We start from the raw sequence: 8189 nt of genomic DNA, 5'->3' as shown, positions 1-8189 counted from the left end.
CTGTTCTCCTGTTGATTTTTTTTTTTTTTTAACTTACCAATGACCCAGCATTGCACAGCATTAGCGTAAATTTTTTCAAATTTATAATTATATTTACCTAAGATTACAATTTTACAATTGAGCTCACTGGAATAAATAGAGCATTGACATTTTATGGTTTTTGATATGCGCAGCTAAGATGTTTTCAAAGAGTGAAAATTTGAAAGGGCCAGATTAATAGGCTCCAAAAGGGCAGCAGTGCTCACAGGCAGGGCCCCGGCAGGGAGGCGGGCGCTGGTTCCCTCACGCCCCTGCCACAGGTGGGCCTTCGTTACAGTTGCAGGTCGGTGAGCGGGGGGAGATTGTGTTTATTTTAGCCTGAGTTTGCATAAATATTAACAAGGCTTTTATTCTATTATGTTTTTCTTATAAATTATTCAGTCCTGTCTTTCATTTATCTGGTCTTAGTGATTTGTAAAAATGCTTTATAATAAAGATACTAATTCACCTTTGATGCAAATATTTCCTTCCCTCATATTTAGAATTTTTGATAAGGCCCATTTAAAAATCTCTAGAGATTTTCATTAAATTTTGTTATATCAGTAAAATGTAAAGACATCTGTTTTCTTTACACTGTAAATTCTTTTTAGAAAGGAAATTTAACCTCTTGTATCTTCTTTATCAGAATAAAATTGCACTTAAGTTTGGTTTAATATATATTTAATTTAATTTGTCTATATGATTTTCTTAAAGAATCTTTTCCTTCCCTCACAGAGTGGGTTCAGATGGCTCCAACTCTGTTTTCTAAATTTATTCCAAACATTCTCCCTCCGGCGGTGGAATCTGAACTTTCTGAATATGCTGCTCAAGATCAGAAACTTCAGAGAGAACTTATACAGAATGGTTTTATGAGGCAAGTTTTATTTTCTTTTGTGACAAAATATGTCCAGTTTGTGGAAAGGAAGGCACCTGGCTCCTCATTTGGCACAGTTGTGACCACAGTAGTAGGCGGACCATTGACTCACTTTTCTTGCTGGGACTGGGGAGAGACATTCACTTCCATAGATTCTGAGGCCAAATTAAGCCTCAGGATATTGGTCTTGACCAAGATCACTGGTACCAAGTCTCTAGTTTCAGCACAGGTTAAGAAGTAAAACAGCTGACTGGTTGGCCCATGGGTTGGCTTTCCCCCCGTTTTTTCCTGGTGGCACCTCTGTGCGTATGGCAGTGGGGCACTGAGTAATCAGTCCACTGGCCACTTGCCCCGCTCACCATCAGGTCCCGCTGGAAAGGCTCCGTGACGCTCAGGGGGTAGACAGGCCTGGCTTTCTTGCAGCAAGTGAGGGAGGGAAAGGCCATGGGAAATGGGAGCACGCAGACAGCTAGTTCTTCTCTGATGTCCAGTGGTCACGTGTTTCCTGACATTAACTGTAATGTCCCTAACAGCAGGATTACTTTTATACACAGAATGAGGCCATTTCATGCCATAGTAGTTTTACTTAATCATTTTTGAAGAACTAATGTATTTGTGTGGTTCAAAAATGAAAATGATATACATTGAAAATAATATACACTGAGAAGTTTTTTCCTCACCTGCCTTTCCATCTACTCCCACCCCGTTAGGTAATAAATTTTTAAGTTTCTTGTGATTCCTTCCAGTGTTTTTCTTAATATATAGATAAAGCAAATACAATGTATTTTCTTATTTTTATTCAACTCTTACACATCCTATCGTGTAGATCTACTACACCTTGTTTAACCAGTCCCCAATAGATGGCAACTGGATTATTTCCAATCTTTTGCTATTACCCAGACTGCTGCAGTCAATAGCCTTGTCCGTGCGTAATTCTATACCTGCTGCAGGTATATCTGGAGAGTAAATTCCCATAAGTGGGATTGCTGGGTCAAGAGTAAATGCAGTTGTAATTTTGACTAATATTGCCCAATTGCCCTCCATAGGGGATTGTGTCATTTTGCACGTGCCCAGCAGAGTCTGAACGTACCTGTTCTCCGTGGCCTTCCATGCAGAGCCTGTTGTTAAACCTTTGTATTTTGCCACTCTAGCAGGTGAAACATAATTACTCAGAGTTGGTTTAATTTGCATTTCTTGTTATGAGTGAGGCAGAGCCTATTTTCACGTTCGTATATTTCTTTTTCTGTAAACTGTCTGTTCATGCCCTGGACTCATTTTTCTATTGGTGGTTAGTGTTTTTTTTAATCTTAGTTTCTAGGTGCTCTTTCTGTAGGATAGAGATTGATGCTTTGCCTGAGAGAAGACAGTTATTTTTTTCCAGTTTGTTTTCTGACTTTACTTTTGGTGTTGATTTTTCTTTTTAATTTTAAGTCATGTAGAAGTTTTTATTTTTGTATAACTAACTTTGTCAGGTGTTTTCCTGGCTTTTTAATTTGAATTATAGTTAAAAGTGTTTCCTTAAAACTTTTAAAAATACATGTAGAATAATCTGAGTATACTTTTTATGTTCCCCCCCTATAAATGTAGGAGAAAAATCACCATAAATTTGAAGTCTTTTATGCTTTTATTCATGTTTTATTTGAATGTTTGCTTTTAATTTAGAGATGAACTTATTGGTGTCTTTAGAAAACAAACAGCCTTCTGAAAACTTTTTATTTCTATGATGCAGCTGAGGAAGTTAGCTCGTGTGGATTTCTCTGAACACCTTGAGTTCACCTTTCTGAGTAGTGTGGGCAACTTTTTAAACACCTCCAGAGACATTCCCTAACCCTAATTTTGGAATTGGAATAAGACAGCAGAGTGCAGGACTGCTTGGTGCTGTATAGTAGCTCTTATGTAAAATTTGCTTGGGGTGAGTGACTGACTCCATAAATAGCTTCATGTAACATTGCCCTGGTACATGGACTAACATGGACTGTTCTGCCAAGGCCAACACATTCAGGGAAGTGCCTTGGGTTTGGGTATAAATTGGATTTTTTGTTTCTCTTAGTGGAATTCTTTCGTATGCCTTCTGCCTGAAATTTAAAACGTTAGTATTCCAAGAGGTGATAACATTAAAATGTTTTATTTTACAAACTGAATTGGGCATTTCTAGAATTAAGTTGGCAGTTTATTATACATTTACTGTGAAGATTAAGGTCTGCCTCATAAGTTATTCTGATAAGTGCTTAGCACAGAGAAGGCCCTTCCCAAGCTGACATTCTTGGACTCGCTCGCCCCACTGCTGAGCTGGCCCATCCCGAGCAGAAGGGATGCGCAGCGCCGTCCACGCGGCCGCTGGGAGAGTCAGCCTGTGCTTCCGGCCCTCGTTCCACGTTCTGCCCGGCCAGCTTGATGCCTTCCTTGATCAGCATTTGGCTAGAATTGTTTTAGAAGAAATGGTGTCCACTGATGCAAAAATAAAAATAAAAATTGGGAATATAGTACAGGCTAACAAGAATTCTATTACTGGCTGTTCTGACATGAGCAGTCATTTTATGGTTTATGCCTAACCAACCACATGATTCCTTTCAGCTTTGCAAACTGTTTTTTCATTTAAGATTATGTTCCCCTTACACGATGTACGGAGTCCTGAGTAGGCAGTTCACAGCTTTAATGTGGATGGCACAGAGTAAGTCTTTGAAGTATCTTGAAATCGTGTGAATGTTGTCAAATATATCCTCTTTTGCATTTAATGGACACATCCTCATTTGAGCTGAGTTTATGTGAAATATCTTCAGGTGCATGGAAATACAATGTGGACTTATTTCAAAGCTACAATTAACATATAAGCTAAGAGCGACATTTTCCTTTTTCTGTTACCTGCATAATTGAATTGCTTATTGTCAGGGAAGGCAGGTTGGAGTTCGGTGTTGTCAGACTGCATTATGGAAGATGAGCTCATCTGGAAACTCCTAGCGTGCATGCCCTGAGGCGGAACATCTCATTCAAACCAGCCTGGGGTCCTCTTCAAAGCGAGTGCCAGAGAGCTTTCAAGGGCAAATGAAATGTTCTTTCTGAGGAATTGGTGCCTGGGTTTCTGAACCCAAATAGAACCTGGTAGGGCGGGGGTACTGTTGGTCTTTAGCTGAGGGGGTTCCTCTAGATCGGGGCTTTTCCCTTCAGCAGCAGGGCCTGGTTTGGAGCGCCGCTTGCAGCTTTCCCTGCCGCATTCGCCGGCTGATCTTTGGCAGCCTTCGCGTACGCCGTGTGCACGGCCGCTTCCTGTCTCCTGTCCTCACTTCTGTTTTTCTCCTGTTATTTTTTGCATCTTCAGTTATTTGGCATTTGGGGGTTGGGAATGCAGGTTGTCTGTAGAAGTTGAGGCTCCATATCTCAAATCCTACATTTTCCTTTTGATCAGTGTTAACTTGTTTCAGAATGTTCGGCGAATGCTGCTGTGATGATATCCTGTAAATAGTGCTCATGTAAGATGCTCAGCTGGCTTTGCGCAGGTGCAGTGTTCACAGTAGAGATGTTCAAAAAGTGGCCTTAGAACTTCTGTTTCGAGTCCTTTAACTGCGTGAGGCCAGTTCATGCTAAAAGTTGAGCATGTTTTTCCCTTAAGTGCCCTGCCAAGAACAAACCCTTTCAAGGCCATTTGCTGTGTTCTCTCTCTGCGTCATTAAGACTCCTCTCACCCAGCCCAGCAAGAGGCTTCTTTCCTCATCTTGAGCAAAACCAGAGAAATAAAGTGGGAAATTTTGGTCATCTGGAAGATTATTCAAAAGCAGAAAATAATTATTTGAGCTAGCATTTTAATCATCTGTAGAGGCCGTTTATGAATTTATTCACTAGTTTGTTAATTTAGCAAATACTTATTTTCTACTATGTGCTCGATACTGTTCTAGGTACTGGGGGAACAAGGGAGCAAAGTTCCTGTTTTTATGGAGCTTGTGCTTGAGTGTAGGGAGATAAATAATAAACATGTAAACAGTTTATTTCAAATAATAATAAGTGTTCTGAGGAAATGAAACTGTGTGTGGGATAGAGAACGGGTGACCAGGGCATTTTGAGGGGCTATTCATGCTAACTTGGTAATGTCGTGCCTCCCGAGGAGAAGGCCTCCAGCCAGGGAGTTGGTGATCAGGAGATAGCCACTGGTCGACTAAGTGAAGAATGTTGCAGGCAGGGTTAAGTACATACAGAAGTGCTAACGTGTCCAAGGGACGGAAAGAAAGCCAGAGTGGCTTGGGTGTAGTGACCAGAGGTAGATAGGATGGAGAGGCAGACGGAGCCGCATCTCACAGGACCAGGGAAATGAATTTGAACTGATTTGTAGTTGTAGTGGAAACCCAGTGAAAGGCTTTAATCAGAGGCATGAACTAATCTTATTTATGCTTTTACATAAGATCACTCTGGCTCTTGTCTGGACTAATAGTAAGACTCTTGCAGTTGTGTAGGGGAGGGATGATAGTATCTTGAATTGGGGTTTTTGCTGTGGAGTAGGTGAGGGGTGGTTTATTTTGGATTTTGTTTGGGGGTAAATGCTCCAGAGAGAGGGAAAGAGAGGAATCAAGGGTGAGCTAGGGCTCTGGTCTGAGGAATTGGGTGGATATTCATTTATTGAGTAAGACTGGGGAAGGAGTGGGGGTGGCGTGGAGTCAGCGGTATTCCTTCTGGCCATGGTACATTGGTGGTGTGTATAAATTATCCAGGTGGCAGTGGTCATGGGGCAGTTGATCTGTGTCTGAAGTGCAAGGGAGGAAATATCAGAGCAGGAGATGGAAGTCTGGGGCCCACTGGCGTGTGAATTTGAATTGATTTTTAACTGTAATGGAAATCCACGAAACCCACTCAAGTATTTCAAGTCACAGGACTGGTGTGATCACTGTTCTAGACAAAGGAGACTATACAAGGGAGAGAAAGGCGACCGAGGACAGAGTGTTGGCCAGATGAACAGGCTAGTGAGTTGGGCGTTACTACTCATGGTTCGGGCATTTTAGTCAGTTGTCTGAATTATTGTCTGGGAAACTAGAGACACAAAAATAGCATTTATGGGTAGCATAGGTCCTAATCAGACCTGTTCTCTCACCTCTAAAGTGGAACCAGGACTTCTTTGGTGTTTGAAGGTAAACTGGGTAATGTAGGGAAAGGTTTGTGTTCTTCTGCAAGAAGCGTGTTCACGTTCATTCTAAGGAGAGCCCGAGACTTTCAGAGCTTGAGCAGTTTTCCGTTTCTTAAGGTAAGATTTTAAGTTACCCTTCGTAGTTCAGACTTGGAGTTTGCCCTGGTGCAAGGTCATTAGGCACGTTGGCAGCAGAGCCCAGGGCAGTCTTCAAAGACAGATAGTCTGAGCTGTTTCTAGAACCTAGCATAAACCGTCTTCATGGATAACCCCTCCTTCATTTAATAGCTTCCTATATTTAAAAGGACACCTTTTAGCTAAGAATATCAGTTTGTAAATGACTCAGTTACTGTGCAATCTAATGTCTGTTTCACAATTTAAGGCTGTTGGGTTAGCATGGGAATGCCGGCTGCCCTTCATCATCAGCTGTGCGGTTCATTTCTCCTGTTGGTACGTGGAGGTGTCAGTCAGCTCTGTTGACTCACTTTCCCTTTTTGATCCGCAGAGCTGCCCAGTCCTGGAAGAGAGCTGGAGATGAGTTGGCTTATGGTAAGTAATAAGGTTCCTTACCATCTATGGGGGTTGTGGTGTAGATAGCCACTGGCAGTGACCGTGCAGTAAGTATGATGATCCCCACAGTGTTCTTGATGGCGGGCTCATCGGGACTGTGTGTGATCGAGGACAGGCTGTTCTGTGAGTTGCGGCCGATCTAAGGTCCAGTGGGTGGTGGTGGCTCTCAGGCAGTTGTCAGGATGCTGCCAGTGACTCAGTCTCAGTTCCTGATGACCTGGCCCCCTTTCACCTTTCACTCCACTCAAAACCACTTTTTAAAAAATCTCCTTTTTGGCGATTGGGAGAGGGGTAGGACTATGTGTTAAATAGGTTCCTACCATGATCCAGTGCCGTCTGCTATTCATACCTTTTCCTGTTTTGATGATTTTTTTCAGACAGCTCCTCAGCATGTGCGAGTTCCAGAGGCTACAGATAGTGAATGTGTTGAATGTACTTTCCTTCCTGCCACAAGGACACACTGGAGCTGCAGAGATTGTATTCCGAGCACAGTGGGTCCTGCACTCAGGCACTGTCACAAAGCTGTTCTCGGAAGAGGATGTCAGACTTCTTACTTTGATTTGTAATTTTAAAAAACAAAAAACTAACAAACAAAAAAACTGTCAGTTGCTGCTAGACTTGGGGATGATTTTGAAATGGGACAATCTTTTAATGAATCTCTCTGTAGATTCCGTGAGGAACAGGCATCTTGAAAGGTGACCATTGCTAAGTGAAATCAGGAGGCCCAAACCAGCAGCTTCCTCCAAAAATATAGGAGCAGGAGAATTTTTTTAAGCACTGTTTTATTCATTTGTGGACTTGGCGCTCGGCATATTGGTTTCACACATCAAGATACCTTTTGCTTTAAAATCAAGCAGATCATTACAATACAGTATTTTTCACCCATAACCCAAAGAAGCCCCTTGAAAAGAGTTGGTCCTTGTTTAGCATTAGAAGGTCTCGTGAAAGGAAAATGCTAACTCTGCTTTTGCTCTACCTTTCCCCCCATTAGTCCACAACCTTTTTCTACTCTGTGCCTTGAGCTTTGTGCACTTTGCAACTCTGTGACCATGTCAAACTCACAAATGCCTCCTGAAAAAGCTTACGGTATCATGGACTAACCCGCCAAGATGCCACCAGATGTCAGGCATGGCTTCGGAGCAGGAATCTGAACGAGTGGGAGGACAGAACCTTGTTGCACATTCATGGTCAGCTTCCCCCCGCCTCACTGTGGCACATTCGTGTTAATGTTGGGGACCAACTCTTGTAGGACATTTCCATTCCCTCTATCACTTACATGACTCACCAGCTGCTGTAGTACCAGCATCACGCTAGTTCAGGCGTCGCCAGGACTCCAGCAATAAAACTCCCCTCGTAAGGTTGAGAATCAGCCAACAGTGAAAGCTGGCTCCTGTGATGCTCTAGAAGCAGATACGGTTTTTAAATCCAAATATAATCAGTGGTGTGGGATTCCTGATCCATTTCATTTTAAATGGGTAAGATAAGTGCTTTTGAAAAAAGGCTGCAGTCTGCAGCTTCAGACATCGTATTGGAGTCAGAGAGAAGTAGCACTGCTGATCTGAGGCCCCCGTCCAACTGTGGCAAAGCTGTGTTTGGTTTTTCTACACCCACAGTACTAGT

General features: G+C 42.4%; 1 long non-coding RNA gene across 1 annotated transcript; it reads left to right on the top strand.

Annotated features, from left to right (window-relative positions):
• The first annotated feature begins 595 nt into the window (after positions 1–595).
• LOC148092984 (uncharacterized) lies at positions 596–7223 on the top strand. The gene is made up of 3 exons (XR_015714527.1): positions 596–892; positions 6505–6548; positions 6947–7223. It is a non-coding gene; the product is annotated as an uncharacterized LOC148092984 (long non-coding RNA).
• Positions 7224–8189: the final 966 nt, after the last annotated feature.

Source organism: Miniopterus natalensis, chromosome 5, assembly GCF_054644295.1.
Source record: "Miniopterus natalensis isolate mMinNat1 chromosome 5, mMinNat1.hap1, whole genome shotgun sequence".
NCBI lineage: Eukaryota > Metazoa > Chordata > Mammalia > Chiroptera > Miniopteridae > Miniopterus > Miniopterus natalensis.
Note: the sequence above shows the minus strand (reverse complement) of the source record. Positions and strands in the feature narration are given on the sequence as shown.